This window comes from Prunus avium, chromosome 3, assembly GCF_965620075.1.
Source record: "Prunus avium chromosome 3, drPruAviu1.hap1.1, whole genome shotgun sequence".
NCBI lineage: Eukaryota > Viridiplantae > Streptophyta > Magnoliopsida > Rosales > Rosaceae > Prunus > Prunus avium.
The window spans coordinates 40,283,451-40,295,482 of NC_142286.1; positions in this window are offsets into that span (position 1 = coordinate 40,283,451).

Here is a 12,032-nt window from a genome sequence, read left to right on the forward strand (position 1 = left end):
TTCTTCCAAATTTTAATTTTAATTGTTTGGAAAGAAAAAACCAAACGAGCAGTCATTTTTATCAAATATTTTGGGCGCCAGTGGGTACAGAAAAACGAAAACAAAGAGAATATAACTTCAAGGAAGTTGCTTGCTACTTTCACGATGAATTAATGTTCTTTTCTTTCGGGTGGTTGAGGTGGTTTTGACGGTTGGCTGGCAGTGGGCCCATCTATTTCCTTCGAAAGAACCTTGAATTGTAGTCGGTAATTAAAATCTAATTTGTACACCTTACCTAGAAAAACCGGTTTCTGAGATTCCTTTTATAAACAGAACAAAAGGTTTTGGTTGGTCAAGAAGAGTAGGGTCTTCCACACGTATTTACGAAACTACCCAGGACTTACACACCAGCGTTTGGTCAACCACGACACGACACGCGGCATTGTTTGTGGCCATATAACCTCTGCTCTTACGTGCATTGTAAAAAGAAGACTAGTTGTTGATGCTCAAAATGGTTGGGCCAAGATTGAGTCCAACTTAGTGATGAGGTGTGATGGATGATGGGTGAAGGTTTGGACCTTCAGCGTGTATGTGAGGACTTAGCCAGTTTATGAATATACAAAAGACAAGATATATGTGGTTCACCCTTAATGAATGGGCTACGTCCACAGAGAAGATGTTCTCATTATGATATTGTTTACATTTGTACAAGGGGATTAGACCCAAAGATAAATGGAAGAAGGCCTAGGGCCTAAGGTACAAAGTTTGGAGTCTGGAGCCCAGGAGTCAAGTCCCCGGGTCTGGAGACCCAGGACTCGAAGGCCAGACTAACAGGAGAGTCTTGAAGAGGGAGCCCAGCTCAGTTTCGAATCCTCTCTTAAGTGGAGAGTGGTATGCTTTTATAGGTGAGAGGGAGCCTTCACTTCTTGTTGTTTTCCGATGTGGGACTCCTCTTGCTTTGCTTAGAGTTCCTTCTAGTCTTCTAGTTGCTTGGTCAGTTATGGTGTCAACAGTAGTCCCCCAAGTTCGCGAGTAAGAAGATACTTCTTGCTTGGGGATTTGTAATTTTAAGTGCACTGGCCGAGCAACACCGTAGTTTGTCTTCCAAGTTGTATAGTGCACTATCCCCAGTCCCCCAAGTCCCCGGGTAAGAAGGACTTTGGAGGGAGAGAAGTTGCAACAAAAACTGAAGTGGTTTGCAAGTCTCAAAAAATAAAAAAAAATTTCTCTTTTTTTTTTTTTTTTTTTTTTTTTTGTGGCTAGGTCAGCCAAGTAGGCACCTCCCCCCAATTTCCTTCTGCATGCTGCCTACCGTTCCGCAGGTGCAAAATTTTTTTTTTGTTTTTTTGTTTTTTTTTTTTGTGGCTAAGTCAGCCAAGTAGGCACCTCCCCCTAATTTCCTTCTGCATGCTGCCTACCGTTCGGCAGGTGCAAAATTTTTTTTTTTTTTTTTTTTTTTTGGCTAAGTCAGCCAAGTAGGCACCTCCCCCCAATTTCCTTCTGCATGCTGCCTACCGTTCGGCAGGTGCAAAATTTTTTTTTTTTTTTTTTTTTTTTTTTTTTTTTTTTTGTGGCTAGGTCAGCCAAGTAGCTTAGCCAAGTGGGCATTTTCACTTCCCAAATTCCTTCTGCATGTTGCCTACCGTTCGGCAGGTGCAATTTTTTTTTTTTTTTTATTTTTATTTTTTTTTGGTGGCTGGGTCAGCCATTTGCTTCGGTAAGGGAGCAAAGCTTGAGGATTTAGCTTCCTTGCCGAACGGTAGGGAGCATGGAGAGGAAAATAGAGTCCCATACGGGCTTGGCTTTTGAGGCTTCGGCATGGAATTGGAGCCAACATCAAGAGCTGGCCTCTTAATGTTTCAACAGGAGAGCCGAGCATTTTAGGAAGAGCCGGGTCATGTGGGTTTAGCCTGGGCATTTAGCAAGGGCTGGGCCGCAAGGGTTTCGGCAAGGAGTCTAGTTATAGTTTGGGCTGGCATGAGTGTCCAGAGGCTGGGAGTTTTGGAATTTGGAAGGAGGCTAGGCTTCACAAGGAGCTAAGCTGCAGATTTGGCTAGGCCTGAGTGTTGGGTTAGGCGGGGGACCAAGGTGCCGATCGGTAAGGGCCATCTATGGCTTTTATTGAGCCTGTTTTGCTCAAGATAGGGCTAGGCAAGGGCTAGGCCTAAGTACTCAGCTTGGCCTTAGGAGTTTGTTTTGGAGCTGAGCCTTCGGAATGGGGCTAGGTCCCTTGGATACTGACATAATTTTGGAGTTGGGATGGCGAAGGCGATACAAAGCTTTGCATGTTGCAAGGTAATGTTCCTAGGCTCGGGGTGCCGAATGTGGGCTTAGGCATGGGGGGTGCTGAAGGCATGTTGTAAGAGATGGGTTTAGGCACGGGGGTGCCGAAGGCAAAGGGGATGCTAAAGGCACAAGGGTGCCGAAGGCAGAGTGGTTTGCCAAACGCACAAGCTCGCATGTCACAAGGCATTGTGCCTAGGCACGGGGGTGCCGAAGGTGAGCTTAGGCACGGGGGCGCCGAAGGTGAGCTTAGGCACGGGGGTGCCAAAGGTGGGCTTAGGCACGGGGGTGCCAAAGGTGGGCTTAGGCACGGGGGTGCCAAAGGTGGGCTTAGGCAAAGGGGTGCCGAAGGTGAAGCTAGGCACGAGGGTGCCGAAGGCAAATGAGATGCCAAAGGTGACACAAAGCTTGCATGTGGCAAGGCAATGTGCCTAGGCACGGGGGTGCCGAAGGTGAGCTTAGGCATGGGGGCGCCGAGGGTGAGCTTAGGCACAGGGGTGCCAAAGGTGGGCTTAGGCAAAGGGGTGCCGAAGGTGAGCTTAGGCATGGGGGCGCCGAGGGTGAGCTTAGGCACAGGGGTGTGTTGTGTGGATTTCAGCTGCACCAAAATGGATTCAGTTGCATCCTCAACTTGTGATACTCGCAAGTGCACGAGCCGTTTGGTAGTATAGCATATGTAAGTGCGAGGTCGATCCCACGAGGATTGGTGATTGAATGATCCAATTCATTTTCCCTACACAAAACAGAAATGAAAAAAAAAGGAAATAAATAAAACAAGGAAGAAAGAAAATAACTAACTCAAGTAGATAAGTTCCCAAGTTCAATTAGATTAATGGATTGATTCTAGCTAAAGTATGATTAAGCCATGGTGTGTGGTCATAACCTTGTGTTCCTAATTCCCTAATTTGATCATTTGTTGTCTAACCTAAAATTAAGCATTAGGAACCCATTAAGCATAGAAGAACAATTTAAACAACCAAGCATGTATCTAATCCCTGTTGTCGAATGTCCATACATACTCTTCCTATTCATAGTTCAATTCGAATTAAAGCATGGTGTCTACTCTTAATTCAAACCAAGATAGCTAACATGCAAGCCTAAATGGTGATCAATCATTCAAACTAGCATATTAACTTATAAGCATAATGAATAAGAACAAAAACCATAATTGAAACTTGGAAACTTATCAAACTTGAATACTTAAGAAAGAATGTACATTACAAGAAAAATAAATTACAACTAAGAAAACATTAAAGAGAGACTAAGAGAACTTTGAGGAAGAAAGGAGAAGTGTTTGGGAAAAGTGTTTGAGGACATGGAGGCTTTTTGGAGAAGAAAGTAGAAGTAGAGAGTTGTTTGAGAAAGTGTTTGGAGAACATGGAGAATGTTTGTGAACTTGGAGACTTTGGGAACTTAGGGAGTGGAGAGAAAGGTGTTTGTGAAGTGTTTGAGACATGGAGACTTTTGGAAGAGAAGGGAAATGTGTTTGGGAAATTTGGAGAAGGGAGGAGAAGTGTTTGGAGAACTTTAGAGATGGGAGAAGTGTTTGAGAGATTTGGAGAAGAAAATTTAGTAGAATGATCTTATTACAACAATTGAGAACTACAAAGGAAACTAAGAGAATTTGAGGGAGAGAAGGGAAGGGAGCTCTAGAGAAGTGTTTGAGAGCTCCCCCCCTTGGGGTGTTATTACAAGCTTAGAGAACTTCCCTATTTATAGGCCTAGGGGAAGTGAAAATCAGAATTCAATAAGACTAATGCATACAACACTTGAATTATAAAATCTGAAATGGTTGATGCACTTGTATTAGAAAATCTGAAATGGGTGATGCACTTGTATTAGAAAATCTTGAATTGGTTGATGCACTTCACCACTAAATCCCACCAGCAGCCCTAACTCATCTTCATGTCACCATGACCAAGCTTCCAACCAGAAATGATAGCTCATACCTAGCTCACCATGACCAAGCATCCAACCAGCACATGCTAAGGTCAGCATGACCAGCAACTTCAAGGGCTTACAACTTGGGCTTCTCTTAATCAAATTAGGACTTTAAGCACTCTAAATTGAAGTTCAGAATGTCTTCTTTCCAGCCATATGTTATTTGGGCCAATCCAAGGTCGGAGGAAGAAGTTAAGGCCGAAACAAATTGCTAACTCATTTTCCGCGCTGATAAGATCCATCCTGAGTATGGTTCTGTGTTTGCTAGGTAACGGACTCCAGATTTATCCAATGGGGCTGAATTTTGGATATGTTATAGTACACACCAATTGGAGCAACTTTCATGAAGAATGTGGCCTCATCCGAGCTATGTAGGTTGCTGAAACAAAGCTTGCAATATGACCTACGGAACTGGACTGGCAGGGGGCTGTAGCCATAATGAATTTGTCTTTAAGCTCTTCATCAATTCATCCAAATTAGGCCTTAACATGCTTGAATTGCATGAATTATGTTCTCCAAAGCCATCATTGTTACCTAAAGCTCAATTAACTGAAAGATAAACACAAAAAGGATTAAAAGCACAAGTTTAACTCAAAAACATAACCAAATCATAAGCTAGAAGGGTAAGAAATAATATACAATTATGAACCGATCAAATACCCCCAAACCTAGATTTTGCTAGTCCTCGAGCAAAACAACACAAAACAAAGTTAAAAACAAAACTAGAAGTTAACTAAACCACTTTCGTAGGTAACTCGATTGCATTTAGCATATGCAACAAGCATTTAAACCTCTAGGCATCCCTAGTAGGAGGAGTTGTGTCTCCTGAGGGTTTAACAGATACGATACCCACAAACGTTTTACTGACTCTGTAAAACAAAGTAATTAGAAAACTTAAAGATTGTTAGTCCTTAAGCAAAACCAAAAACAAAAACAAACACAAAAACACAAAGAACTTAAAACAATTTTTCCGAACATTTTCTGAAGAGAAATGACTCATGCACATGACTTAAATGTTTTAACAATAAAAGCTCAATTTTTAGACATTATTTACAAAGCGGCAAAGTTCTAAACACAATATGCTCAAAGTGTAGTAGTGTGATAGCCAAATGCAACAAATTCCCCAATCTTAGTTTTCACACAATTTCAAAAATCATACAAAGCATAAGTTCAACTTCAAATCTCACCAAAGTTGTCCTCTCACAAATGAATCACTCAGAAGAGGGCTATAATGCACACTCAGTTATAAACATGAGAATAGAGTTAAACCATAAGGGACTTAACTCGCAATAGAAATATGAAGAACTTGCATTAATATGATCTCAAGAAGGATGTCAAACACTTAAAAGTAGAAAAATGAATGCAATTCAACCACATGACATTTAAGATCAATTTAGGTCTTTAACATGGGTTGTAATGGGGCCAAGGGTGTAAGGTGAGTAAGAAATGAAGGATATGGATAATACAAAGTCCAAGGAACTCGCAATGCAAGAGCATAAAATAATTGTTTACAAGACTTCGAATCATCACGATTAGATTTTTTTCTTTTACCTGATCAAAACTCCTTATACCCTTCATTTACATTGATTCACTCCTTTCCTGAACAACCACCAATTTATTTTGAAGGCCCAAAAATGAAATTTCATTCAACCACCACTTAATCACAACTTTTCTCTTTTCTTTCACCAATTGTGTGATTTTTTTTTTCTTCGAAATTCCCAAACTTAGTATGAAAAACACATCCCAATTAAAGCTCATGAGTTCTTTAGAAAGGTAAATATTTGTTTTTCAGGCTAAGGCGAGGAAATATAATTGGTTAAATGAAAGAAAAGGTTTACATGTAGGCTCAAAATGGTTAACAATGGAAAATCATGCTTAGGCATGCATAAGGTTAGCTTGAAAGGCACAAACGATCCAAAGAGGGCCTTAATATCACTTCTTAAATGTCGTGAAGTCAAATTGCATAAGAATGAATGACTTTTAAGTGTTCAACCAAATCAATAAATAATGAGATCAAACAACAACTTTGATGACAAGAAAATAAGAGTATGTATATAACACTCATGAATTGAAGTACAAGGCTCAAAAGCTCACTTTATATGGTTATATAAGTCTAATTTGTGCTTGATACAATTCTTTGGGTCATGCAAATCCTTTAATTGGGAAATTATGAAACAAATGGCAAGTGCAAAGGTTTCGAACATATCATGATAGAACAATGCCAATTTTTTTTTTTTTTTTTTTTTTTAATAAAGAAAAAAAAAAAAAAACACTAAAATAAAATGAAATCCAATTTTTATTTAAGTCATGCAAACATTTATCACTATCTCATCATAAGTGTTCGGAAAGTGACTCAAAACAAAAACAAAACAAAACAATACTTAAAATAAAAACAAGCAAAAAAAAAATATATATTTTTTTTTCAATTATTATTTTTTTTAATTTTAAGAAAAACCAAATTTACTTGCTAAACTCCAATACCCCCAAACCTAGAAATGAACATTGTCCTCAATGTTTAAAAATTAGCCACAACCAATGTCATAACAACAAATGAAGGGTATTAAAGCAAATAAAAATCACAAAACATACAAAAATAAAATAAAACAATTACAAAATAAAAATTACAAAACAAACAATCAAATAAAATAAAATAAAATAAATAAATAAAAAAACACGAAACAGTAAAACACTCAAAACAGTAAGCCCTAACAGATAGTCTTACACAAACTGAAACCCAAACAATTGAAAGCCCAACCCAAAATGAAATTAACCCAACAACGGTAAAACCCGACCCAACATGAAATCTGAAGCCCACACGTTTAAATTTAATTTTTTTCTTAAAAAGATAAAACGTGAATTATGAGCGCAAAGCGGGATTTCTAAAAAGAGGGAATGTGGTCCCTGATGTCGTTTCATGGATAGTCACGGGCAGAAAGCAGGAGCCACGTGTCGACGCATAGAGGCGCCGCAGATCCACAAGCGAAAATTACGGGCTCATGGAAAGGCGCGACAACTTTGCTGAACGCGTCCGTTCAGACAAAGCAAGTCGTGACAAATGTGTTGGAAACGGTTGGAAAGTGAGAAGGTTGTGGGACTCGAGGAACGCTGGATATTCAGAAAACGCTTAGACGCTGCAACGGCTAGGGTTTGTTTGTCAAAGACTACATCTATAAGAAGGAAAAAGAAGGGAAAAAAAACAAAAAACAAAAAAAACACACAAACTCAGAAACACAAAAGAGAAAAGAAGCAAGAAAAAGAAAAAAAAAGTGAGAAATCAAATGGCTTCTTCCTACCCCTTTTCGTTAGATCTCAACCTAGCTCCACCGACTCAGACACGAGGCCAAGCAGTAGCACCAGTATGGATGCCCTACTTTGCCTCCGCACGGGGGCCTGTGACTGTCAATGACTCAATACTCCTGGACAACGATGTTGCCATTGGAGTTTGCAGAAATTTAGTGACTCCCAAAGATATACGTGTGTTCGGGACAAGGGATGACAACCGGGTCACGAGTGATGCCCTGGCACTGAGCGTGCAGAGTACAGCATGTGTCGCAAGTTTGGGTCATCGCCTACTTGCGAAGTCCCATGAGGTAGAGGTGCTTAAAGCTCAGTTGGCGGCGGAGCGAAGTTTGGTTGAAGACTGTCAGAGTGCTATAAAAAGCTTGAAAAGGGAGAGGTCAAGGATTGTGGAGGTGAATCGACACCAGCTAGAAGTATTGCGAGACGAGAATAAAAATCTATCAAAGATGGTAGAGTTGTACTCTCGCGACATGAGAAAGCAACTGGAGGACCTAGACCGACCGGGTAAACGCAAGCAAGCGGATCGCGAGAGTAGTTACGCTCAAGCTAAGATTGCGATCTTTGGGAGCTCAAGTGATGAGCCCCAAGAGGCTGTGCGTGAAGCCCCGGAAGAGGACAGCCAGAGGGCCAAACTCAAAGCTCCTATGGTCGAGACACCGAGCGCCAAGAAGAAATGATTTCAGTTTTTATTTATTATTTAATTTTAAAGTGTATGTGTGTTTTTTTTTTTCTTTAATTGGGAAATAAAAACGTTAGCTATCTCAAAGAAACGATTGACCCTAAATGTAAAGAACGACAATCAAACAAAAACACGAAGACCCAAACAAGATTTTTTTTTATTTTTATTTTTTATTTTTAGTTAAGTAAATACACAAATAACTGCTTCTTCTTTTAAGAGAAAAACTTAAGGATGACCAGTTAAGGGCCTCAGAAAACACAGCCAGGGGTTCCGGGAAGGTTGGAGGGGTCACAATGGTCCCGCTTAAAACCCTAACTTCTTAGACACCGAAGGTGTCGCCTTAAAGAACTCCTAGACACTGTATAGACTGCGGTTGCTCACTGGAGTTACCAAAAATTTAGCTCCTTCAAAGAATATCCTATGAGTTTTAAATTATACTACCTAATTAAATAAAAAACAAAATAAATAAATAAATAAATAAACTGAAATAAACACGCAATTCAAACAATAATTTAAAAGAAGAGTTGGGATTCTTGCACCAGGTGTCCAAGACGCATCTTTAATTTTGTCTCTTCTTCCAACTACATTATTAAGAAACCAGTCAAACAAGAAGAAAATAATTGAAAATAAAATAAAATAAAATAAAAACTGAAAAAGCAAAAACACAAACATCAGAAAACAGGGAGGCAAAAGTAAGTGAAAGTGTAGACATGCTCCCTTTTAAAAAAAAAAACGTGCTCGCAATTTGCGCCAGAAATGAAGGGATCCGAGAGAAAAGAGCACAGGATAGCACCCTCGAGATCCGAAGTGCTTTCGGCTCCCTCATCTGCATAAGTCTATTTAAACTCATCTCGGTGAAGTAGAAGAGCACCCCGCATTTCTTCCTGCAAATTTAGAGAAAACATCAAAAAATCCAAAAACAAAACAATGGCATCCTCATGCACTCACCTTGATGATCTTAGCCTTGAACTGTCCCTTGCACCACCGAATGCGCAGATAAGGGCTCCTCAAAACCATGTCTTCCCAAACTCCACATATCATCACGGTACGGCATCAAACTTTGCTGAGGTAATACCGAACTTTTCTGAGGCAATGCCGAACAGAGCAGCGCTGCTTGGAGGCATGATTGGCAGCAAGCTCACACCGACAGATCATCTGCATGTGGCACAGAGGTCTGACAAAGCAGCGGTGGAGGAGTCCAATAATTTAACTGTTCTCCATGCGGTCTCGGCTACCAATTTGGGTATGCGATTGCTGGCGAGAACACGGGAGTGTGCCGCGATGAGCGAGGAAATAACTTCCTTGAAGGCTATGGTGGCGGACTTGCAGAAGCGGCTCTACTGTGCCAATCAGCACGTGGAAGCACTGCAGAGAAAAAATGAGGACCATGTGGAGCTGCTGCAGATTCTGCAAGTAAGAGACAATAGAGGCATGCCATGAAGATGAAGATGAAGATGAAGAAGTTGTTTTTATTTTTAATTTACTTGAATGTTTTTTTTTTTTGTTTTTTGTTTTTTTTGTTTTTTTTTTGTTTTACTTTTTTTTTTCTTTGTTTGTAATGTTTGAAATGAAATAAAAATGTGTTTTTAACACTCAGAAATAAACTAACTAACCACACCACGTAAATAAATAAACTAACCTAACAAAACAAAAAAAAGAACATAAAAGAAAACAAAGAACTTCCAAATTGATTTTTTTTTAAAATTATTATTATTTACAACTAACTGACCACACAAAGAAAAATAAATAAATAAAAAAAAGAAGTTCCAAATTGCAATTTACAAGGATTAAAAAAAAAAAAAAAAAAAAAAAAAACTCAAATTTCAATTTTTTTTAAACTTTTTTTGTTTTTTTTGTTTTTTTTGTTTTTTTTGTTTTTATAAAACACACAAATATACAAGCAACTCATGGATGACCAGTTAAGGGCCTCAGAAAACACAGCCAGGGGATCCGGGAAGGTTGGAGAGGTCACAAAGGTCCCACTTAAAACCCAAACTTCTTAGACACCGAAGGTGTCGCCTAAAGAACTCCTAGACACTGTATTGACGGAGACGCTCACTGGAGTTACCACGAGTCAGCTAATATAAAAAATCTTTTTAATTTTTTTTAATAAAAGAAATAGAAAATTAAAATTACTGAAGTAATAACAAAACAACTAAAGAGAAAGGATTGGAATACTCCCCCTTGAAGCGATTAGGTCGAGCATGATGCATTTGGAGGTCGCGACTTCTCCCACTGCTCCACACTCCCAATTCTTATGATTGAGGTTGCCATCTCTCTCCATTTTTATTAAGCTATCATAAATTGCTAAAACGAACACAAAAAACTTGAAACAGAATTAAAGGATTACGAAATATAAAAAAAAAACTAAAAATGAAAAGGAAAAATCAACACACGTCCAATTCCATGCTTCAAAGCAACAAGCACCAATGGGTTGTGTAAGCTGGGACTTAAACCCAGTTCTCTTGCTTGTTGGGCAATTGTCCTTTTCTGTTGGACTACAAACACAACTTGTCCATTAACGTCATTAACTTTAAAACAAGAAATTGTCCAGTTAAGAAAAAAAATAAAGTAGGAAAGCCAAATAGAATCAAACAATGTTACCGATCCCCGGCAACGGCGCCAAAAACTTGTTGTGTGGATTTCAGCTGCACCAAAATGGATTCAGTTGCATCCTCAACTTGTGATACTCGCAAGTGCACGAGCCGTTTGGTAGTATAGCATATGTAAGTGCGAGGTCGATCCCACGAGGATTGGTGATTGAATGATCCAATTCATTTTCCCTACACAAAACAGAAATGAAAAAAAAAGGAAATAAATAAAACAAGGAAGAAAGAAAATAACTAACTCAAGTAGATAAGTTCCCAAGTTCAATTAGATTAATGGATTGATTCTAGCTAAAGTATGATTAAGCCATGGTGTGTGGTCATAACCTTGTGTTCCTAATTCCCTAATTTGATCATTTGTTGTCTAACCTAAAATTAAGCATTAGGAACCCATTAAGCATAGAAGAACAATTTAAACAACCAAGCATGTATCTAATCCCTGTTGTCGAATGTCCATACATACTCTTCCTATTCATAGTTCAATTCGAATTAAAGCATGGTGTCTACTCTTAATTCAAACCAAGATAGCTAACATGCAAGCCTAAATGGTGATCAATCATTCAAACTAGCATATTAACTTATAAGCATAATGAATAAGAACAAAAACCATAATTGAAACTTGGAAACTTATCAAACTTGAATACTTAAGAAAGAATGTACATTACAAGAAAAATAAATTACAACTAAGAAAACATTAAAGAGAGACTAAGAGAACTTTGAGGAAGAAAGGAGAAGTGTTTGGGAAAAGTGTTTGAGGACATGGAGGCTTTTTGGAGAAGAAAGTAGAAGTAGAGAGTTGTTTGAGAAAGTGTTTGGAGAACATGGAGAATGTTTGTGAACTTGGAGACTTTGGGAACTTAGGGAGTGGAGAGAAAGGTGTTTGTGAAGTGTTTGAGACATGGAGACTTTTGGAAGAGAAGGGAAATGTGTTTGGGAAATTTGGAGAAGGGAGGAGAAGTGTTTGGAGAACTTTAGAGATGGGAGAAGTGTTTGAGAGATTTGGAGAAGAAAATTTAGTAGAATGATCTTATTACAACAATTGAGAACTACAAAGGAAACTAAGAGAATTTGAGGGAGAGAAGGGAAGGGAGCTCTAGAGAAGTGTTTGAGAGCTCCCCCCCTTGGGGTGTTATTACAAGCTTAGAGAACTTCCCTATTTATAGGCCTAGGGGAAGTGAAAATCAGAATTCAATAAGACTAATGCATACAACACTTGAATTATAAAATCTGAAATGGTTGATGCA